Consider the following 25767-nt stretch of genomic DNA (forward strand, 5'->3'; position numbering starts at 1 on the left):
GAGTGTGTTCGTGTGGTCCGGATGGGGCATAGATAAAAGGGATCTTAAGCCCTAATTGGGCTGCATGTTTAGAGCTAACAATTGACCCCAAAACAAACCTAAAATTCTAATTGGACCCAAGAAAGTAAGAGGTGTGGTGATTGGTGCATTTCCTTAGCCCAATTACACAATCGTTTATTCATAACATTTTCGTGACGAACCCAACTCGGGCCTAAATCATGTCAACACTCTCATGACATAGAGTATGATTTAATTACGTCAACGGGAAAAAGGTTTGAAAACTTTGAGTTTTAACGAAAATGACAAAATGACAAAATAAAGGTTAAAGTGAATAGTACTAGAATTGATTTTTTATTGTAAAAATGTGGTTTTCCATTGAAGTGAACAGTACCAAGAGCTTTTCGTTAAAGTTCCCTTAAAAAAAAAAACCATGTCACAACTAAGGTGAACAGTACTATTTGTAATATTGTATTCCGCTTATTCACAACGTACTCTGATTGTCAACTAGGTCATATAATCTAATCTGCTTTTTGTGTGCAATTTTTTTTTAATTGAAAGAGAAGTGAAAGATCGATCATTATAGATTACAATTTTTGTAGTGTGATATTGGTTTAAGTCTTTTCTCTTCAACATCAATCCTGATTCCTTCCAGTTTGAACATTATAGCAGTGAGATTGTTCAGGCAAGCTATTAATATCGCTTTTGTGGCATTGAAGGACATAGAGCAAAGATCATGAATATTCTGAACATACTGCAATGTAACCTTCCAAATGGCTTGTTAAGAAGCCCTTTATTGCTCCATGAAGGTGAGGTGGCTGTGGAGTAACTTTTGAATTTACAACGTTATTGTCCCACTGCATAGAATATGCATTTTTGGCTAAATATGATAGAGAGGAAAAGGCCAACAATCCTGTTCGAGCAGGAAATTTTGTGGGGAGGGGTCCCTGGCTGCAGCACACAGCTCCCCGAGGAGTCGGCCTTTTGGTTGATTGTCGGGCTTTGGTTTGCTGAGATACTGCAAGAGGAGGACAAAGTTAGTTCTGAAAGGTACCTTTGTGGGGCCTTAGGTGTAGGCCTTGAGGCTCGCAGGGCCTTAGGTGTAGGCCTTGAGGCAAAACTAACTAAGTGCTAAGGCGTGCCACTGCCATCTCTGTATGGCATATGTAGAACAAGTATATTTAAGCCGATTACTTGTGCCCCAAGTTATTCTGACTTCTTGTAATCAAAGGATTGTCATATATGGGATAAGTCTACATTAAGTTCTTTTCTATGCCTTGAGATGAAGGAATTTTAGTTCTTTATCTTGTATGCTTAAAGGGTGGAGATCAAGATCTGATCAAGTCATCAGTTTTAATGACCTTTAATCTTCTTATGACCATAGAACAACTAAATGAACCATATTTGAGAACTGCTGGAACTTTGGATCACCAAAAGACTAGAAATGACTTGAATATGTACTAGGGAATACATTATAACAGTAGATCTATTGATTGAAAGACAAAACAAAGAGAGGTAGGCAAGATTTCACCTTGTCGGGCAAGGTTGAACGTCTTGCAATTTCTTTGTTATAATTCTAAAGGGTTAGGTACTGAAAGAGGGATGAAAGGTAAATGCGTTTACACAAGAGAATCGATACTACAACATTTGAAAAAGGTAGCAGAGCTTTTACATAGACAAAAGATGTCGTTTTAAAGGAAGTCTAGAGCTAAAAGGGTGCATAATCTGGACAAAGCACAACTTTCTGGATATTTGCTTGATTGAAAGGCAAGTTGTATGTTTGTTTGTTTGATTGGTTGAGTGTCCTTATCTCTGGGCCCTCTTCCTCCTTTTATAGGCGAATTAACCCGACTGTGTTGTTTGTTTTCTTGCTCGAAAGTAACTGAAGGGTAGTGAGTCATCACCCTTTCTACATGTTCTGCCATTGAAAAAGTGCTTTTGGGCCTAGAGTAGGTTGATTTCCATCGGTTGTCACTTTTCTTGTAACCACCTATCTTTTGCATTTAATGGGGAGCCGTCATATTGTCTTGAAATAAGCATTTGGGTTTGGAGCCGGGCCTTGGGCAAAATTTCCTTTGTTGAGTTCTTTTGGGCTTTCTTCCCTTGAAGCCCAAAGTTAAATATTAACCCAAATAGTGCCCCCTTCAATCGTTGTTAAGCCTACAAACCGAGTGCTAAAAATGATTGAACAACTGCCGTTTCTCAGTAACCACCGTTGCACGCCTTTACTTGGAACTTGTATCGTTTCAATGCAGCCGTTGCTTTTGTGAGACCTTTGCACTAACCCAAGATTTCCAACCGTCACTTGATCTTTTGCTATAAAAACTCCCTTCAATTCCATTCTTTGGCCAAGTACTTTAACTAATTTCGCGTCCTCCTGAACTTTCAAGGATTCCCAAAGTCTATTCCTTCAAAACCTCATCTTATTCTACAACTCTTGTCCCCTGACTTCACCTTTCTTCTCATTTTCTCCTCGAAATTCCTAATGGTAGCTATAGCGGTTCGAGCTTAATCTCCTTGCAAGATTTGGTGAGGGGATTGTCACTATGTGCTGTCTTCTTAACGACCTTCATCACTAATGTGAGATATTCTAACACACAAATTAAACCCTATAATTGTAGTATGTGTAAGTAGGGATTGTTCTAGGCCGGGGATTAGAAGGGATGTTAATCTACACAATTTAAACTCTAAAACACTAAACTAGCCTCAATAACAGAAAACTAGACTCTTATGACTCAAAACAAACTAAAAAGACTCAAAACAACACAAAATAATCAAATAGACTCAAACTAGACACTAAAGGATGATTTGGACGAAAATTACATTTAACTTGACTCAAAATACTAAAAGACACAAAATTGGGCAGATTCTAACTAATTTGACATAACAAAGTAAAGGGGGATTGGATTTTGGACGAAATTAAGGTAAAAACAAACAAAATGTAAACTTAAACTAAGTTGCACGAAATTAGGGTGATTGGATGGGTGATAAGCTAGCTAGAGGGTCCTTCTCCACACATGACACATATGCAACACAAATCGATTTCCAGTTATTCTTTCTTTAAACCATGAATGACAACACCCAAAGTTAACCATGATAGCACAAATTAACCATCAGATTTTCCTTAACTCATTGAATTGGATGGGATACGCATCACAACCAAATTATCCTTATCAAGTTCCCTAACTATGAAAAGCATAATAGAAAGACATATGAAAGGTCATTAAGTTCTTTGAAAGCCATAAGCATTGACGAGACATTCGTAACTATGATAAGCATAATACTTTTTATTGAATTTTTTTTTTCAAATTTTCGGATTTTCTGTTATAGGACACATTAAAAGACCTTAGAACACACTAAAAACACTTAAAAACAGTGAGTAACAACTTTAGAAGTGATAGGTGATAAAATCCCACGAAAGTCATGCAAAACAGCTTGTTTACCCCCCCCCCCCCCCAACACTTAAACCAAACATTGTCCTCAATGTTTCAAACAAAGACTCACAAACAAACAAACAAATAACACATCTAACAAACGCGACAATAATGGCAAAATAGAAACAATAAAGAGTAGGGTTTAGGAACGGAAATCCGGTTGTGGAGCCGGAGATTCCTAGGTCTTCTTTATTTGAACGCATGGGTTGCCTCCTAAGAAACGCTTGCTTTAACGTCTTCCAGCCGGACAATACCTCCTTTTAAGCTCCCCTAGGTCCCATGGCATGGAATTGATCTTTGAATGGAAGGTGATACTTGAAATGATTCGGTAATGGTTTAAATTCTAGAGTGGGTGCCTAAATCATTAACAACATATTAGTATAAAACAAAATTGAAATTCGTGGAGGTGGCTTACCTGTGTGCTCCGACATGAACTCAAGAATAAACACCCCTTCGAAAGTTGTAGGACTAGAAAATTCAGCCAGATTTGGTGTTTTGAGAGTTATGACTTGTCCAGTGTCATAAAATCCAACTTCTTTGGGAATTGTTATCTCAAGTATAACCTCTTTAATGAATTCTAGACATTCCCCAGCCACTTCTTGCTCTTGATTTTTTGGAAAGGTTTCGAAGATTCCTTTCTCACCCTCTTCTTCCTTGGATTGCATAATCCTGCAAGGAATAGGGACATTTGGTGGAATAGGGTCAAGACGAATTGAATTTGGGCTTACCTTGGTTGTAGTGGACGGCACAGAAGACATATGGGGTTGCGGCGAGGGTGGTTCTTCCCTTGCCGTTGCCTTGTTATCCTCCTCTTCATCGAGCGTGAGCTGTTCATCCATGTTTTGGCTTGGTTTGGATGTCTTGGGTTCATCTCCAACCTCCATGCCACATTCCAAGGTGATAGCTTCAGCAATTTCAACAGTTGAGTCAGATTATTCACTTTGTTCTTGCATTTGCTCCATAAATTCTGCGATCTCTCCCATTTGATTCTTCAATTCGCTCATCACTTGGGCTTGATTTTGTAATTCCTGCGTCAAAGAAGTTAGTACATCAAGAATTTGAGCACAATCTATTAACGAACCTGAATTTGGTTGGAATTTTTGCGGGGCAGACTATGGTGGCTGCATAGGCGTTGTATAGAACTCCTTATATGGCTGCCAATATTCTCCTTGTTGAGCCTCATTGGCTTGATTTTGTGAGCCCTGAGCCAAAGAAATTAATTCATCAAGAATTTGATCACAATTTATTGACGAACCTGAGTTTGGTTGGGCATATTGTATATGAGGTTGTGGTGGCTACGCAGGTCTTGAATATAACTCCTCATATGGCTGCCAATATCCTTCGTGTTGAACTTGTTGAGATTCCCACCACATAGAGTTTGAATGATCACTCCAATCTGAATTGTACATGTTGGAAAACAAATAGTTCCCTGATTGATTATGATCTTGATAACCCCAGGTATTGACATTCTCCCAACCTCTTTGTGGACGTTGATTTACTTGATATTCTTGCCTATAAGAAGCACAAAATGTAGGGACACTTTGCATTGTGGACCCTTTTGTGACGTCCCACATCACCCAAGAGAGTGATCCTTATATGTATATTCCCATCTCTACCTAGGACAAGGCCTTTTGGGAGCTCACTGGCTTCGGGTTCCATGGGAACTCCAAAGTTAAGCGAGTAGCGCACAAGAGCACTCCCATGATGGGTGACCCATTGGGAAGTTCTCGTGTGAGTTCCCAGAAACAAAAACCGTGAGGGCGTAGTCGGGGCCCAAAGTGGACAATATCGTGCTACTGTGGTGGAGCGGGCCCGGGAAGTGATCCGCCTCAGGCCGGGATGTGACACCTTCGGCATACTGTAACAACTGAGAAGTAAGATTCGCCATTTAAGCTTGAAGATTAGCAATTGCCATGTCTTGCTTCTCTAGTACCTGAAATCGTAGAACTAAAACTAAATCAAATATCAAAAGAAAAATAAACAAACAAATAGAGGGACTAGCAATTTTACTAATCCCCGGCAACGGTGCCAAAAGTTGATGTGAAATATTTTAACACACAAATTAAACCCTATAATTCTAGTATGTGTAAGTAGGGATCGTTCTAGGCCGGGGATTAGAAGGGATGCTAATCTACACAATTTAAACTCTAAAACACTAAACTAGACTCAAAATAACAGAAAACTAGACTCTTATGACTCAAAACAAACTAAAAAGACTCAAAACATTACAAAATAATCAAATAGACTCAAACCAGACACTAAAGGATGATTTGGACGAAAATTACTTTTAACTTGACTCAAAATACTAAAAGACACAAAATTGGGCAGATTCTAACTAATTTGACATAACAAAGTAAAGGGGGATTGCATTTTGGACGAAATTAAGGTAAAAACAAGCATAATGTAAACTTAAACTAAGTTGCACGAAATTGGGGTGAATGGATGGGTGATAAGCTAGCTCGAGGCTCATTCTCCACACATGACATATATGCAACACAAATCGATTTCCAGTTATTCTTTCTTTAAACCTTGAATGACAACACCCCAAGTTAACCGTGATAGCACAAATTAACCATCAGATTTTCCTTAACTCATTGAATTGGATAGGATACGCATCACAACCAAATTATCCTTATCAGGTTCCCTAACTATGAAAAGCATGATAGAAAGACATATGAAAGGTCATTAAGTTCTTTGAAAACCATAAGCATTGACGAGGCATTCGTAACTATGAAAAGCATGATACTCATACCAAGGATTTACTTAACACAATCATCATTAGTGACTTCCACTACTTGTGAATATAAGTTCATAACGATTAGGTGAAACTCCCTTATATTCTAGCATCAAATTCATGCATACAAACTAAGTAGGCCTCCTTAATCAACTTACAAGAATAAGTTCTTAATAAAATAGTTAAGTAAATTGCATTCATGATTTATGAAATCACAACTGGAGGTAATCAATTCATATTGCAAATATAATCATGGTTTCAAAGTCTCCTCTAGCTAAAACGAGTTTAGCTCCTCATGTTCGCAATTAAACAAAGATAATTAAATTTAAACATTGAAAACAAAGATAGAATACACCTAGAAACGCTCCAACAATCCAACGTCTTGAATGGCAAGCACGGCTCCAAGTGGCTCCTCCTTCCTTCCTTGCTGCAGCACAATGGGGATTTTCTGAATTTAGGCTCTTGAGGTGTGGTGGATGGTGTGGTGATCTGATGGTAAAGGGGGGGGTGTGAATTGTGGTAAAGGGTGGTGAATGATTTATGCGGCAGAATGTAGTATTTATAGGGCTAAAACACACGGCATAGAGTCATTGTTTTGGAGAAGAATTAAACACTCCAAATCCACAAGGAAAAGGCCATCTATATGGCAAAAACCCAAGAGGAAAAGGGGAGAGAGGTGCGGTAGATTCTTAGGGCTTCTAGAAAGGGGTTTTGTGGCAAATTTCTAGGAGGAAAGGGATAAAATATGTGGCACAAACTTAGGGCACAAAAATAGGGCTTCTAGGACCAGATATTTGGGTGATTTAATATGAAATTAAGTCCTCTTTGCAGCAGGAATTAAGGTGGAATAAGATTAGGTTAGGATAAGATAAGATAAGGTTGGATAAGGTTTGGATAAGATAAGGTTGTTTGGATAATGTTCCTTCTTTGTAGCTGATTCCTTATCTTCAATGCTTCCAAATTTGTTTCTCCAGATATTAAGCACATTCCTAGCCTCTCTTGATCTTCAAATTCATCCATCCACCTTGCTCCATATGCAAGCTATCCATTCCATGCCCAAAACTTCTCCAAATAGCTCTAAAATGCACTTTCTTGCCAACTTTGCCATTAGGACCTACAAACACACGAAAATAGCTTAAAACACTATAATAAATGGAAACTAACTATGTAAATGCAAGAAAAAAAACTAACTAAGTCGTATAAATATGCTCCTATCAATCACTCTCAGGTAGGTCTACATGTTAAATTCTTTGTCGAGAGGGGAAAGTGCATTCTTTGGGTCCCGCACGGGCCTCTCATTTATTGGCTCTTTTGTCATCCTCTGAAAGATGTACATCACTCAATTTTAGGATTTCAATTGTATTGTGGAGTAGCCGAGCAGCCTTAATCGCGCTGGTAGATCCTTCATGCGAATACGAAACTAATTTTTCTCACATCAATGTCCACAAGCCTAGACTTCCCTATAGCTTCTGCCTCCCTAGTCAATCAATCATCATAGGTGTATGCTTCAGGATCAACTACCATGATAACGTCAAAGACTTTGATGGGACTTATGGAAAGGCTTCTCGTTGATTCAATCACTGCGTTTATTCCTGAAAGTGGCAGTGGTCGTCAATGACCACTTGGCATGATCTTTTGTCAACCAACTTCACCAGAATTTTGAAGAGGCTAAAAAATCAAATGTTGAAGTCTGAAGATGTTGGAGCATATTTAGCTTAATAGTATCACTCTAGGATAGCTTCCCTAATCAGGGATGTAGAACTTATTAAATTGATTCTGATGTAACTTCATTATTCAATGAAATGCAAATTATTTCCTTAATTAACTTTGGCTTGCATTTCTTCCTTGAAACTTGACTGTGAATAATGAAAGGATGATCTTGTGGTAAATAAGCTGACTTTAGGCTTCCCGCAATGCTGACACCTCTTCAATGTACGTATCCCTAACATCCTACAAGGTTCGGTGATACTTCTTCAGGAATTTAACATTGATTGGATGCTTTTGTAAGCCTCCATCCACATCTATTAAGTAATATCCACCTTTGTCTAGTATTTTTTTTAATAGTGAAATGACTTTCCCAAGTCAGGCTCCATTTTCCAAAGCCTCTAATTTGAACTCCCAAAGGTAAAATTGTTTTCCAAACCAACTCCCCCTCATTGAAGGTTTTTATTTTTACCTTCTTGTTGTATGCTCGGGCAATAGCTTTCTTTACCTCTTGAATTTTATTTAGAGCTTTGATTCAGGCTACATCAAGATTTTCAATTCCTTAAGACATAGCCTGAATGTACTCTTCACTATGCAGCCCGAATTGGCTTTGGATCCTGACAGAACTCACGTTCATTTCCATGGGGAGTACAACATCTTGCCCGAAGGTTAAGGCATAAGGAATAGTTCCAGATCCTGCCCTTTTAGAAGTTTTGTAAGGCCACAATGTGTTTCCCAACTTCTCGTGCCACTTTTCTAGACTTTTTGCCACCATTTTCTTGATAATGTTTACCAAGACCTTGTTGGTAACTTCCGCTTGACCGTTTAACTGGGGGTAGTAAGATGTCATGCCCCAATCCTGACATACGTCCCTGATTGACACGCGACGTCACCAAATGCTCGCATATCTAACATACCCCGCCTCTAGGATATGAATAAAGCACCACTCAAGGTCCAAATTGTGTAGTAATTTCCGTATACTTTATGGCTGCATCTAACCTCCTCGTTAGACTGCATACGTACCCTCAACAGGGATCAAGCCATTCATAGTTCGACATTCACTAAACTCCGACACTTATCCCAATACGTTTTATTAGGAAAGCGTATCATGCCTCAATTAATTATTTGGACTTGACAAGCATGAATTAATTGATTCAAGCTACTCAACATAAAATCGCAATTCATAGCATGTAATATATCAAAGGATCAGCAAAGCACAATATTTCTTCTAGTCACATTCATCACTGATCTAATCATATTAATAAGAATCATATTTAACATTATTCGACAATCACCTAAAGTAATTTATTCTATGAATCAAAGAGGCACGATATTAGCATTTAATTACGTTAATTAGTAAACCAGATCACATATCAGTGCATGAAATTTAATAAAGAAATTCTACATAATTCCCTGCCTGGATTCCAAGTAATAATTTGATAATTCTAATTTATATTCACAAGATCTATTGTGGGTAATTCCGATTCACTCGAATCATGGGTTCTAGTCTAACTTATGGAAATAAGCAAGAGTAGGGATTCCAGACCACTTAACGAAAGCCAACCCAAGATACAATTCCGGGCCACTCAACGAAATCCAAACTAAATTATGATCGCCTATTGAAATATACCAATTACAACTAATCATCAACATCTCTAAAATGCGTATGGTCCCCTATCGTGGATATACCAAGCAGAACCATGGGCATAATCTCATCGTGCAGGCAATGATCACCCATCGTAGATATACCAAACATGATCACCCCTGAATACATATGGTCCTCCATCGTGGATATACCAAGAAGAACCATATGCATAATCTAATAACATAGGCAGTGATCAACCATTGCGGATATACCAAGCATGATTACCCCTAACAGTCCCCCATCGCGGATATACCAATCAGGACTGTATTCTGTAACTCTAGGTAGTGATCACCCATCGCGGATATACCAAGCATGATCACTCCTAGAATGTGTATGGTCCCCCATCGCAAATATACCAAGCAAGACCATAAGCATAGTCTAATCATGCAGGTAATGATCACCTATCACAAATGAACCAAACAGAGTCACTCCTGCACATCTGTTAGGTAGTGATCACCTATCGCGGATTAACCAAGCATGATCACCCCTAAGTGTGTGTATATGGCCATACCAAGGATATAAAGATCGCCTATCACGGATTAACCAAGCACGATCCATAGAGAATATGGTCCCCTATCGCGGATTAACCAAGTAGGACCAAGATAACTAAGTAGGTAGTGACCCTCTATCGCAGATTAACCAAGCAGAGTCATACCTATAAAACTGTTAGGCAATGATCACCTATCGCGAATTAACCAAGCATGATCACTCCTAAGTATATGTGTGGCCATCAGGATCGCCTATCACAGATTAACCAAGCACGATCCATAAACAGTATGGTCCCCTATCGCAGATCAACCAAGCAGGACCATCCATGTACCACTGCTACATGGTGTAGGAAATTCAACACACAAACCACTTACCCTTATCTCATCCGCTATGATTTACATCGTAATCACTTGCACTATCAACTTCTCATGACCGTTAACTATCTTATCATACAAATATAAAAGTTCTACATAATACTTCTCATAAGATTCTGGGTTCACATCGTCATAAAAATAGTTATACACATCATTCACATTGCTAGAAAGATAATTAAACCCACATATATCACAACCATCATCAGCACACAAGCCAAATCATGTTTAATAAACATAGGTCTATGGCTAAATATATAAAAATCACATTTCAATAGAAATCACATTTATAAAACTAATTCATATTCACAAATGATATTAATATAAGGAATTAAGGTCATAACCATATCATCTATATTCAAGCCACTCTCTAACCAATGTAGGCCCTCTGGACTTTGCTTAGTCTCCCGTAGTACTAATTTTATTATTCAGAACGTTTCAAGACATGTTGACCACAAGTCAACTTTCGATCAACGGTAGCCTCCACAACTCCAAGTAATTCGATCTGGAAGATCTGCACATCGGATTTTGAATCCACAACTTCCCAAAGTCCACAGTATACTTCTAGAACAACATACTAAAATTTCATTACAATCCAACGGTCTGATCATCAATTCATATAATGTCTAAGTGGCGGTCTCCATTAATCTATAGCCATACGACGAGATTTCGTCAATCAAACTTCACATATGGAATCAGGATATCCAAATTAATCCAGGAAGGGCACGTGGGGGTCTCAGCCCACGTACCACCGCACGTGGCGGCCGGCTGCCCCGACTCGCCGAAAAATTCCAACTATTTTCAAAATTTACCAAATTTTACAGGCAACTAAATCTCAGTGAGATGAGCAATTTTCATACCTGGGCCGAAGTCCAATTCGGTTGGAAAATGCCTAAAATCACCCACAAACCGTCGGAACCCTAGAATTAGGTGTGCTTCAATTCAACCTCCATACTTACTCCGATGCCTCCATCACTGCATGGGCTTTGTTCCTGGGTTCAAGGAGAGTCTAATGGTGATGGTAATTGAATGAAATCATTTTACAAAATGGTGAATGTCGACAAGGTTCCGGCGGCACCTATGGTGGGTTTTTCACCAAACTACACCCAAATTTCCTTTGACTTTAGGTGGAAATGATAGAGGGAAGGTTATGGAGTAGTTTACGGGTATTGGATGGGTGAATTTCACCTAAAAAATGGCAGAAATTAGTTGGAATTAGAACCGGGTCAAAATTGGTTTGCTGCGCAGGAATGGGTAGACGGGAATAAAAGGTTCTTTTCTCCCTCTCCCCCTTGGTCCTCCCCTCCCCCCTAATTTCTGATTAGCCCTTAAACTTGTCCCTAATTATTTTTTGTTAAATCTGATTGGTTACCATTCCCACATGATGTGGGGGGGGGGGGGGGGGGTGTAGTTAATTTAAAAGCTATAGTTTAGTAGAACAACTTCAAATATCTGTAACTATACCGTTAGAATTTGGACTCGCAAACGGCTTTCGCCTATACATTCGTGGTTTCAAGATCTATTCGAAAATATAAATTGTGACCTCCAAAGGTCTACAGATTTTAAGCAATTAATTTTCAAACTTTGTAACTAGTTTAATTAAAATCTAAATTCGAACAATTTAAAATAAATTCTCAAGAAATAATATAAAATCTCAATACTACAAATACATAGATTATAACAGTGAAATCCCGTTCCTGGATTTCATCTTTATTTTAGACTTTATTGCGAACTCCTCAACTTCTCTTGAAATAAAAGATGGCCCACGGTCTGTGACAATTGTTTCGGGCACCCCAAACCTATGTAAGATCTTGGTTTACATGAACTTCTTGACTATAGCCAAGGTGATTGTCTTCACCGCTGCAGCTTCTACCGACTTAGTGAAGTAATATGTTGCCACAATTATGAACGTGTGTCCTTTGCTAGAAGATGGGTAAATTTTCTCGATGAAGTCCATTGCTCATCCTCTGAAGAGTCATGGCTTGACCACCAGGTTTAAGGGCATTGAGGCCACATGTTGGAATGGCTCATGTCTTTGGCATTCTTCACACGCTCAGGCATAAGCTTTGCAATCTTTCTCCATCTCGGGCCAAAAGTAGCCATATCTCCTTAGTAACCACCTCATCTTAGTTCCAGCCTGATGAGGCCCACAAATTCCTTCATGCACTTCAATCATGACTCTCATAGATTCTTCTTGGCTTAAGCATTTTAGTAACAATTCATCCAGGGTTTTCTTAGCAGATTCTTTTCCCACAACACATATTTAGTCGCTTGCTACCTATTTTTCTTACTTGTGGGAAAATAGGGATTTTCCAAGTATTGAATAATGAGTGATCTCCAATCTTCTATCTTGGTCTCTTTGGTCATTACATCCAAGCTGAATCATCTATCAAAAATAGAAAGGAGATTTCTTCTTTGTACTTCCACTTCTACCTCAAATCTTTTTTCTTGAAGCTAGGCTCCTGAAGCCAATTGTACCATCTCATTGGCCATTATATTAGATTCTCTGGGGATGTGGCTGACTGAGATTTCAGTGCCCTAATAACTTAACAACTGAGTGGCAGCTAGGTAAAAACCGACCATGGTGATGTGTCTGCATTTGTATTCTCCACTTAGCTGATTAATCACTAATTCTGAGTCGCCAAACACCTCTATTTCGGTTGCCCCCAACTCCATTAGAATCTCTAAGCCAATTATCAGTGCCTTATATTCTGCCCCGAATGTCGGTAATCTCTTGATAATCCAAGAGGAATGAATAACAATGGTAAGAGCCTTTGGGATCGATGATGATAATCCCAGCTCCCGCAGCATTCTAAGTGCAAGACCCATCAAAATATAGTTTCCAAGAAGTGATCTAAAGGCTAGCTATTCTTTTTATCTCTTGCTGGACCCATTCTTCCTTGCCCGAACAGGCTCTGTTCAGCGGGATCCATACACCTACCACCTCCAGAGTTCCTGGGATGCTAACAACCTACTCTTGAGAGTTTTGGTGCTCTGTCAAGAAGTCTGCAATTGCTTGTCCTTTAACCGCCTTTTGAGGCACATACTGAAAGCTGAACTCTGATAGTGCTATAATCCACTTTCCAATCCTCTCGGTCAACATTGGCTTTGTCAGCATATACTTAATCACGTTGGTCTTGACAATGATGTGGATGTGGCAAGGCAACATGTAATGCCTTAGCTTGCAAACAGTAAAGTACAAAGCCAAACATAATTTTTCCATTGGTGTATATCTTGTTTCTATCTCAGTGAGGATTCTACTGAGGTAGTATATAGTTTGTTCCTTCCCTCCTTCATTGTTTTAGGCCAGCAAGCTTCCAATTAACCTCTCCAAGACAGAAATATAAAGCTTCAACGACTTCCCTCTCTAAGGTGACATAAGCATTGGTGGAGAAGCTAAGTAAGCCATTATGTTGTCGAAAGCCTCTTGGTGTGGTGGGCCCCATTCAAATTCTTCTTTGTCTTTTAGTCTCAGTAGAAGAATTAGCGGCTGAATCTTGCCTGCTAAATTAGCAATAAATCTCCTCAAGAAGTTGATTTTTCCCAGCAGGCTTTGCAATTGCACCTTATTGGTGTGGGGAGGCAACTCTATTATTGCCTGAGCTTTGTTCTTATCGACCTCCACTCCTCTTTGATAAACAAGAAATCCTAAAAAGTTGTCTGATCTTACCCCAAAATCACACTTCTTTGGATTCATTTTTAGTTTATTTATCCTCATCCTTGTTAAGGCTTGCCTGAGGTCTATCAAATGCTGCTTTTCAATTTTTAAGCCCAAATGGCATTATCAAATACTCATATACTCCGACATGACCTGGTCATCTAAAAGTTGTTTTATTTGTATCTTCTTCAGCCATTTTTATCTGATTGTATCCCGTATTCCCGTACATGAAAGATAGAACTTTGTGTTTGGCAACTGCATCCATAGATAGGTCATCCATGGGCATGGGATATTCGTCTTTAGGCATGGCTCCATTAATGTTTCTATAGTCAACACAGCATCTAACTGCTTTAGTTATAGCTTTTAATACAAGTACAATGTTGGCTAACCATTTGACATATTTGGCAAGCCTAATAAATCCGGCTTTCATCAGCCTCTCAATCTCTTCTTTGACCTTTTTCTTTAATCTCTTTTGACATCCTCCGTGGTGCTTGCTTGACAAGTTTAAACCCCTCCTTAATAGGTATCCTGTGTTCTACTAAAGTTGGATTTAAACCTGGCATTTCAGTGTAATGCCAAACAGTATTTAAATTCATGCAGAAGGTTGACAATCCCTGCTCAATCTTTGGTTTCCAATAAACAACTAATCTGTATAGGCCTTGGATTCTCCTCTGTTCCCAAATCAATGGCTTCTAAGGGGTCTTGTACTTTTAGGCTTGTTTGTCAGGCTTTACACATAAAAACTTAACCAGCTCTGGATTCTCGGGCAAATCTTCTGGCCCATCTAAGTTATATATACACTCAGCCATTTGGATGGTAATGCGTGATTTATGCGCACACAAATTAAACCCTCTTTTTGACGATTTGTAGTATAAGTGCAAGTAGGGATCGTTCTGGACCGGGGATTAGGAGGGATTGCAAATCTCTTGGAAACTGACTCAAAAACGTAAAATAAAGTTTAAAACACTAAACTAGACTCAAAGAATGCAAAATTAAAATTTAAAACACTAAGACAAACCAAAAACTCAAAATGCTTTAAAAACACAAACTAAATTGAATTCTAACTAAAATGAACATTAAAGCAAAAGGGGGATTGAGGTTTTTACGAAAATTGAAATAACGAAACAAGTTAATAAACTAGACAGAATGTAAATATGAAGTTTATGGATGAATGCTAGCTAAGGGGTTCATCTCCATACATGTTACACTTGCATACAAGATTGATTCTCAGTTGGTCTTTCGATAAATTATGAAACTCAATGCTCCAAGTTAATTAGGTTCGCTTAAATTAACTTTCAGATTTCCCTAGATTCGTTGGATTGAATGGAATACGCATTACAACCAAATTATTCTTAATCAAAGTCCCTAACTATGGAATACGCATGATAGAGACATTCAACAAAGATCATTAAGTTCAACGGAAATCATAAACATCGACGAGGCATTCGTTACTATGGAATACGCATGAAACTTATGCCAAGAATTCGTTTAACGCGATTGTTTATAAGCAACCTCCACTACTTGTGAATATAAGTTCGTAACTATTAGGTGAAACTCACTTATATTCTAGCGTCATATTCATTCAAACGGTTAAACAAATTGAATCCACAACTTATGAAATTCCAACGAAAGTTAATCAATTCATATTGCAAATATAAACATAGTTTCGAATCACCCCCTAGCTAAAGGGGGGTTTATTTCCTCATAACTTTGAAATTAAAGAAACACCTAAACATTCCAACAACTCAAACTTGAATTGTATGAACGTTTAGGCACTCTTCTCTTCCATTCCTCATACGTACAAAACAAAGAGAATTGAATTTAAACTTTGAAATCAAAGAAACACCTAAACATTCCAACAACTCAAACTTGAATTGTATGAACGTTTAGGCCCTCTTATCTTCCTCGTTATTGTAGCACAAGGTCTAAGGTGAGGTTTGGGGGATTATGGAAATGGTAGAGGAGTGGTTTGGAGGGTTGGGAAGTGGTGGAAATGGAAAGATGGTTTTGGATTCTAAGGGGACTCACGGCAAAGAGAAGGAATGGAAGTGTTTGTGGTGTGTTGTGTATGAAATGAGATGATGTTGAATGAATGAATGCAAGGGTATTTATAGGAGTAGTGGAGGGAACATATGGCTGTTTGTTTAAGATGCAAATGGCTAATTAATGATAGAAAATCAGTTAGGAAAACATGTGAAAACTGGAATTGCATGTGAAGGTGTTGGAATGTGCTGAAATGGTGAAGGGGATACAGGGCATTGAGAAGCTTTCTTGCTCATTTTCTGAATGCAATGATGAAGAGTTTAATAATTAATGCATGTAGGTGGCTGAAATGATGAAGAATGAGTGGTGGAAATGAAAGGGAAAGCTAGAAGACATGTGAAGATGCTGGAATTGATGAAGGGGATACACGGCAATGTTTGGAATGTGGAGAAAAGGGTGCATGTGGTTGTAATGTTTGTTGGTTAAAGATGCATGTGGATGTATTATACAATGGGAAAGTATGTGATTGAATTAAAGGATGCAAAGTGAATGAATCATGAATCATTGTGGATGAAAGGTGGAAGTGCATGTGTTGATGACTAGGTTAGTGGGTGAAAATCTGAAAATGGCATAAAGGAATGGGAGCTCACGGTTTGGCTAGTGTTTGAATGTGTAAAGTGTGTGTGAATGCATGTGAAGATGCAATAAATAATGCATGTAGGGTTAGGAAATAAAATCATAACTTAAGGGGGATGATTAAAGGGTGTTGAAAGGTTATGCATGGCTTTGAAGTGAATGTGGATTGGGCTAGAGTTTAAGTACATGAAATGGACCCAAATTGCTCCTCCTTGCATGGCAAGGAATGGTGTTTGTGTTAAGCCCATGGCAAGGTGTTATGTGATTGGGTTAGGGCCATTGTTTTGTGTCTTCAAGTGCATACAAGGCCTTCAATTTCATCCAACACTTGGGCTCCAAGTATAAGCTATCCATCCTTAGCCCAATAGTGCTCCAAAACACTCCACAATGCATCCTTTCGTCAAACACGTCTTATTATCCTGAAAACACACAAAAGAAGCATAAAGGACTAAAATAACTAAAGAAACACAACGTAAATGCACGAGAATAAGCAAAGTAAGTCGCCTAAATAAGCTCCTATCAGATGGCTGCTTCTAACTCCTCCCCAAAAAATTCTTTTTTACTCATTTGGCTGCTTGAAGCCTCTCTGCTCCAATCTTTTTCTTCTTTAGCTGAGTTTTCCCTCTTTTGTTTTTTCTCTCTCCCATACACTAACAGTCTTTTTATTAAGGACCTGACTACAACTACTTGCTCCTTCCTTTTCTGTTCTGACATTAATGGTGTTGGGGAGCTGTGATGATATAGGGCCGATCCCATTCCTCCCTTGTAAGAGATAACCCTTGCGATAGAAGCTTTTGGGCCGTCACCTTAGTCGGGTGGTCGTTCTTGTCAGCTCATGAACACTGAAGAATCCCAACACTAGGATGGTGGAAGTTGGCTTCTACGACGTTAATTATAAGGAGGAATGGCCATGATTCGGCCTCTACCATTTCCCAAAACCCAAGTCCCGTTTCTTCTTCTTCATGGTAGATAGCCACTTATCGGTGTAAAGTAGATGGCACAAAGAGACTTTAATGAATCAAATCTCTGCCCAGTAAAGCCCCATAAGTGGAAGTACTATCTACAATAAAAAAGGCCAGCATGATTTGTTTCAAACCCAAGTTAACCTCTAACGATAGTATCTCATGAGTCCTGATGATAGCTCCTAAGAAACTAAAAACTGTAAGATTTGTGGGAATAAGATCTCCTGCATATTCTCTTCATCTGTTTGTATGGTAGCACATTGACCGTGGCCCCTCCATCAATCAATACCCTCTTGAAGGGTCCTCCTTCCAGGTGAGCAGCTACATATATAGGCTTGTGATGGTTGGCCAGGGTCAAACTCGAGCGAACATAGACCATTTTGTCTGAGTGTATTCTCTCAGGCTTCTTTATTAATTGCTCAGGCAAACCTGTCTGGCCAGGTTCGTCTTGTCCCGCTCCTTCAACACTAACATGAGCCATCATAAATTTTATCGCCAAGTAATCACCTTTCATCGTAAGAGGTTGATCATGCTCGGCACGAAATATGGCTGATAAAACATATGTCATGTTTACGTGGAAGTTGCTAGGTCCGAGTAAATCTTTTTCCTTGCCCCCAATATGGTTCATAAACTCATTCAACCAAGCTTGTGCGTCTTCTGGCAGCATTAGTTTAGGCAACGCCTCCTTTTGAGTTATGCCAAAGTTCTGCTCCTACACTAGGCTCTCACAGAGAGAGTCAACTAGCAATGGTGAAGGTATTTCTCTTTCGGGCGAGATTGTTCCAAAACAGATTGGCTCCGGGCTCTACTTAGGTGTCGGCATCATCACCATATCCTCTTGAACTCTCTTCAGGATTCTATACTTTCCAAGATGGGGGTTCTGCGGTACATGATCTTATTCTCCTTCGGTTTTGTTGTTTGCCTTCTTCACCTTTTTCTTACTCCTCCAATGAGGTTGGCTTCTCACCTCATAAGGTATATTTTCCAATTTTACATTCTCCGAGGTTTCTGAAGTAGTGGGAACTTTCATCGAGTTTATGTGGGCTTTATGCTACTTTTAGACTCTTCTGATCATGGAGGCTCTCATCTTTTTGACAGACATCCCATCATTTCCGACTATATACCATCTCCGCCCTTGTTAGGCAAGATTCTTCTTTGTGATCGGGTTTACTGTCCTCCCTTTCATTCTAACATCTCCACCAGCATAACTTGGCTGGGGTGGTCTCATATCCACCCATTTTGGTGTTTTGGACTCCTTGTCATCCACCTCTTCTGAAGCTTCATAGTTTCTGAATACTTCTGATAAGTTTTTAGGCTAAGAGTCTCCTCCCAACCTTTGGAAGACGTTGCTAGAGGTCTTCCTCTCAGTTGCCCGCATGATGTTTATATGGTTTTCATGCTCTTCTTTCTTTCTTCTCTTGATCAGCTCCTTATCAATGATGGCTCTTGCTGCGAGTACCTCTAGTTTGCATTTACATTGGTATCTACTACATAGCATTACTCCTTTAATTATAGCAGCCTTGAGTTTTTCGGGCAGCTTGATAGCTCCTTCAGTTGCTCTCTTGACTGGCCTTTTTTCTGCTTTCACTTCCCAAGTGGCTTTCCCTTTCCCTTTCTTTGCCCATGTTAGGTTGATCATGTTTACTGGGACCGGTAGAAAGAGATCAATATTAATCATTGTATCAACCTATGACTCTTCTAGCAACAACTTTATTTCTGGCCTGCATTGCCCCTTACTGTTTAGTGAAAATAACAAGGGGTTAGGCAACTTTGCTTCTTAGACTTCTTCCAACACTGGCTGATTAGTTCTAGATTCTTCCTTCCTCTTTCCTTCAAATAAAGGAAACAGAGGAATAACTGGCTCACCCACCGGGTTGGCTTCTCTTATCATCTCTCTAGCCTGATCATTTTCTGGGGTAGGGTACTCCAAATCTAGCCTTCTTTGTAGATTCCCTGTTAAGGAACAAAGTATGCTCATTTCCTCTCTTGTCTCTAGAGAGTTTTTCTCCATGCTTTTTACAACAGCCATCATGGTAGCCTGTAAGTCCTCATTTGTGACCTTCATTTTTGATTTCTTAGAATGAGTCAGGTTTTTCATCAAGAGGTCATTGCAAGTCTTCAGGGAGATTTTGTCATGCTAGATCTTGGTGTATACTGGGGTGGTTTTTTGTTTTGCTCCCCAACTAAAAGTTTGTTCTTTCTTTCGTCTTCTTGGCATACAAGATTTGAGTCCCACCGGGCGTGCCAAAACAATGTTGGGGCAGAAATCTTGCTGGGAAGGGTATCTGGCTCAAGTACACAGCTCCCCGAGGAGTTAGCCCTTTGGTTGATTGTCGGGCTCCAGCTTGCTGAGATGCTGCAAAAAGAGGACAAAGTTAGTTCTGAAATGTGCCTTTGTAGAGCTTTAAATGTAGGCCTTAAGGCTCGCAATCAAAACTAACTAAGTGTTAAGGCGTGCCACTACCATCTCTGTATGGCAAATGTACAACAAGTGTATTTAAGCCGATTACTTACGTCCCAAGTTATTCTGACTTCTTGTTATCAAAGGATTGTCGTAGATGGGTTAAGTTTACATTAAGTTCTTTTCTGTGCCTTGAGATCAAGAACTTTTAGTTCTTTATCTTGAATGCTTAAAGGGCAGAGATCAAGATCTGATCAAGTCATCAGTTTTAATGACTTTTAATCTTTTTATGACCATAGAACCACTAAATGAACCAGATCTGAGAACTGATGGAACTTTGGATCACCAAAAGACTAGAAATGACTTGAATATGTACTAGGGAATACATTATAACAATAGATCTATTGATTGAAAGACAAAACAAAGAGAGGCGGGCAAGATTTCACCTTGTCGGGCAAGGTTGAACATCTTGCAATTTCTTTGTTGTAATTCTAAAGGGTTAGGTACTGAAAGAGGGATGAAAGGTAAATGGGTTTACACAAGAGAATCGATACTACATCATTTGAAAAATATAGCAGAGCTTTTACATAGACAAAAGATGTCTTTCTAAAGGAAGTCTAGAGCTAAAGAGGTGCAGAATCTGGACAAAGCATAGTTTTCTGGATATTTGCTTGATTGAGAGGCAAGTTGTATGTTTGTTTGTTTGATTGGTTGAGTATCCTTATCTCTAGGCCCTCTTCCTCCTTTTATAGGTGAATTAACCCGACTGTGTTGTTTCTTTTCTTGCCCAAAAGTAACTGAAGGGTAGTGAGTCATGCCCATTTTTACATGTTCTACCATTCAGAAAGTGCTTTTAGGCCGAGAGTAGGTGGATTTCTATCGGTTGTCACTTCTCTTATAAGCACCTATCCTTTGCATTTAATGGGGAGCTGTCATATTGTCTTGAAATAGGCATCTAGTTTTGGAGCCGAACCTTGGGCAGAATTTCCTTTGTTGAGTTCTTTTGGGCTTTCTTCCCATGAAGCCCAAAGTTAAATATTAACCCAAACTAATCCAATACATAATCGATTATAGTCCAAGTTGGACTACGATCAAGCAAGGCAAGGCAACCAAACTCAAGAAAAATGCTTTGCTTTCCATTGCGATTTCATAGGGGATGTTATGGCAACAAGCAATCACATAAGGGTAACTAAGAATAAGCATGACTCCTATGATATAAACCCCCAGTAGTATATATTGAACTTGCAGCAAGTCCTCAATCGTGCTCAATTATTGTACGTAACACTGGCATGTCTCCGCTCACACAATGGTAATCGTATCCAACAAAAATTGGAAATTGTTCAAGGCAAAACATGCATTGTGGCAATCTAGAGTCAACAACAAATAGCCCAGGTACAAGTGCTGGAAATGGAAAAACAACTTTGGAAACCAAAACATATTCCAAATTTGATGTCCTCTTTTATAGTACTAATACTATCAACAATCACTAAAAAAAACCACTTAGCCAAAATGAAATATTTCGTCGGCTCAAAGCTGGTTTCATCACCGCATAATTTAGCAAACGGAGGTTCGTAGGGAAAGACTAACCAGGCAAAACTTGTCACCTGAAACGTTCAAAGACGAAAACACAATTTTGTAGGGCAAATGGCAGTTAACCCAATGGATATATTCGTCAGGCGAATGTTCATTGACCGAATTGACTTAACGAAATCCTTTTGCCCTACGAGGATATCCTGTCGGTTAGCAAAGAATTAAATAATGTAATGAACTTAACTTGGGGAAAGACTTGTCGGGCAACTCTAAGAAACCAAATTTAAAAAATATTGAAAATTTTAAGCGATGAAAGGTCTGTTGAGCAAACATTTTTTAATTTAAAAAAATATTTATATTATATGATTTATTTAATTCTAATTTTTCAAAAACAATATTTACAATCAAAATAAAATTGTTCATACAATTATATTACAAAAACTTAACAAAAATACATATACTACTGGGGTGGTTAGAGGAATGGTTGCAAAAGCTTGACTAGGGGTTCGGGAATCTTGATGCCAAAAGGTGACAAGGATTGGGCTATATAGCAGAAAAGTACAGGCGTGCTAATTCTCGACCTTACGTAATAGCTTGTGTCAAGTACGTTGCTTCATCTTGTAGGCGCTCACCTTCTTCCTTTCGGCATGCTAACATCATCTCCACATGCTGAAGTCTGGAATAAGTCATATTCGAAGGATTATAGCTTGCTGAAGAAGAAGACCCCTTGAGTTCCAGAACCCGACCCACTATTAGGCCGCTAATTTCCATGCCTTTCCGTCTCCCAAATACATCATAGAGCTGATTTGGTTTTCCACCTTTTATGCATATTTGTATCTTATTTTTGTACATTTAATAGCATAAAGTTAACTTTGTGTAAATATATATAAGTAGCAATGCATGAGACAGGACTATCTTTCAGTCATTTAAACCTTCAGACCTCCAAATGCTATCTTTCAGCTGCTTCCTATTTTCTTATATGGTATCACGAGTCTAAAAGGCTAAAGCCCCAAACTCGATCCAGTGTCAACCACCGAATCCTCTTTCTTTCTTCCTCTGCTTCTTTCCTATCTTCAACCTCTGTAAGCATGGACTCTTCAACCATGGCAATCATTGTTGGAAATGTGCCTTAAAACCAATCATATGATGATACTTTACGGACATTTCACATGTTAAACTAATTTAGTTTAATATAAAGGGCAAAGATTATTGTTTTAAGCCATCTCATATAAATGTTATATGCTTAAACAATAAGTCCAAGGAATATTCAATTAGGAGAATGTGATCTAAAGAAGTTAGATTCAAGAGGCCATTTTCTTTCGTATACATATCTTAAACGTTCCTGATCATAGGATTGCCAATTGGGCATTAACAATCCGTTAAGATCAGTACGTGCTATGTCTTCTCTTAGGAAGAGTGACTGGTCTCGAGACATTAGTGTGACTAACACCAAGACAAGCATGTAGGTGCTTAATAAAGAATGAGTCCACTAAACACAATCAACAAGGAGTTCTCATACTCATGTCATATGAGAACTCATTGGTGTAGAGACTTAAAGGTTCTTTATTTTGGGAACTTGGAGAATCCATTCTATCATCTTCCTCCAAGAAATCCATGGAGCTAAGAAGAAAGGAATGAAGGCCCTCTCTCTTGGGTGATTAGCCTTTGCTTATGTAAAGAGGAATCAACAAAGGTATAAGATTTCTCAACTCACTTTGTTTTGAGTTGAGTCTTGGTTCACCATAACTACTAGGCTTTGAATTTCATTGGTTAAGTTTTGTTTTTAAGTGCATACAAGCATGATTCCGCCCTTTAATTGTTAATATCATGCATAGATGTTGCTCAAATGAACTTGTTTTCATAAATATTTCCTTCAGTCATCTCCTCAAATCTTCCTACCTTATTCAATATTTCCTAACTCTTCACCATAATAATGGACCGATCTAATGTTGGAACTCACAATTCGAGGATTTCGTTGAACTACACAATCTTGAAGATACAATTACAATGACAACACCACTTGAGAAGAAACTACCAGATGGCTCCATGAACCAATGTGTTCGTGGCAGAATATAGATCTAGCCCTTCGCACAACTCCCTATGGGTTGATGGCACTTTGAGTGTGTATGTTTGGTATTCGGCCTCTTGCTTGTTGGTGTGTTGCAATAAGAGCTTGAACTTAGTTATGAAAGGTGCCATTGTAAGACTTTAGGTGTAGGTCTTGAGGCTCGCAATCAAAACTAACAAAGAGCTAGGCGTGCCATTGCTATCTTAGTATAGCAGATGTAGAACAAGTGTGTTTTAAGTTGATTACTTGCACCCCAAGTTACTCAAATTTCTTGTTATCAAAAGATTGTCGCAGATGGGTTAAGTCTGCATTAAGTTCTTTTTCTTGCCTTGTAAACAAGGACTTTTAGTTCATGATATTGTATGTTCAAATAGAGAGAGTCCAGAGCCCTTTAAATCATTTGCTTGATTCCAAGTTGCTCTTAATGAAAACAGATCTATTAAGTTAACCAGATCCAGATGAAAATGAGACTCTTAAATAGAAAACAGATGGAAATAACTTGAATACATGCTAAAAGGTGCATTAAGCAACAAATCTACTGGTAAGGTTGAACCTCTTGCAACCACTCATCTTTAAGTTTACAAAGGTTGTATGCTAAAAGTAATGGATGGAAAATAATTTTTACATGAGAGAATCGATATTACAATACTAGGAAAGGTAGCAGAGCTTTTACACTAGACAAAATATAGCTTTTCTAAGGAAACTATTGCTAAAAAGACTGAATCTGGGTTAATTTCACCTTTCTAGATGCAAATCTGGCTTGAGAGCAGATTTTGGTTGTTTGTTCGTTTGATTGGTTGAGTGTCTTTGTCTTAGATGTTTGCCTCCCCTTTTATAGGCAGTTTGGCCTGACTGCTTTTAGTTCTACTCTTGCCTGAAAGCTCTTGGAGGGTAGTGAGTCATCATCCTTTTACTTGTAGTGCCACTAAAAAATGTTTTTTGGTTGATAGTAGGTCGGTCTTCATCATTTGTCACTTCCATTATACACATGTGGCTTGTCTTGGCTGAGAAGGCTTCTAACTCGCATTCAAGCTTCAAGGTTGGGCTTCGGGCAAATGCGACTTGTTTTAGTGCTTTCTGGTCTTCCTTTCTACTAAGCCCAATATTCAAATATTAACCCAAACAGTGCCTCTTTTAATCATTGTTAAGTCTGCAATCTGTGGTGTTAATGATGATTAAAACGAACTGCATGTTTTTACTCGGGATTTGCACCATTTTAAACAGCCGTTTTAACTAAACCTTTGCACTAACCCACAATTCCTAACATTAACTAACTACTTTACTATATAATCTTCACTTAAACCTCTTGGCCAAGTACCTTAGCAATTCTAATCTTTTGAATTTCAAGAATTTCCCAGATTTTCCAAAATTCTTTTGCTTTCACAGTTCTCTTGCTTTCTGCCTCTGATCTTCTTCCATCTTCTTTCTAACACGCTCAATGGCACCTAAAGCTGCTTAATCTTCCTGTGAGTTTGGCGAGGGGATCGTCACCATGCGCCGCTTGCTCAATTACCTTCATCGCCCTTGGGCTGGCCTGAATACTTCACTTTTCTTCAAATAAAGATGAATGCACTCCCTAAGGCCTGCATGGACCTCCAGGATCCCAATTTCTATGAAGAATAATATGCCCAAGGCCAATTAGTTCACCCCAACCCATACTCAGTTGAGTTTGGCACTTCTTCTTCCAAGTGGTCAACTCATCGCTAAGGCTTCCCATTGATGAAGGATGAGGCCTGGGCACAATGGGTAAATGAACTTAAGCCCATTTTTAAGAAGAAGTGGATGAACAACTGTATCTACAAGTTAATAATGCTTTCAACGGTCACGGCGGTTGCTAAGCCCGAGTTTCTGACTATAACTCTCTTCTTTTGGAACACAGAAACCAACACCCTTGATTTTTTTAATGGGTCCCATAACCCTAACCATCCTCGCCATAGCTCAAGTCTTCTGGCTAAGGCCCTCATGCAAAGTCGTGGATATTACCTATGACTGGTCCTCTTCCTCTCACCCGACTACTGAAGGCTCAGACGTCTCCGACTCCATTACTCAGGAGCACATGTTCTTTCTTCTGTACTGACTCAACAAACACATCTTCCCCAACAAACCCAAGGGAGTAAAGTTGGAGTTGGCTCCCTTGGTGGAGAAGTCTTCTAAC

The sequence above is a fragment of the Pyrus communis genome, chromosome 1, assembly GCF_963583255.1.
Source record: "Pyrus communis chromosome 1, drPyrComm1.1, whole genome shotgun sequence".
Taxonomy (NCBI): domain Eukaryota; kingdom Viridiplantae; phylum Streptophyta; class Magnoliopsida; order Rosales; family Rosaceae; genus Pyrus; species Pyrus communis.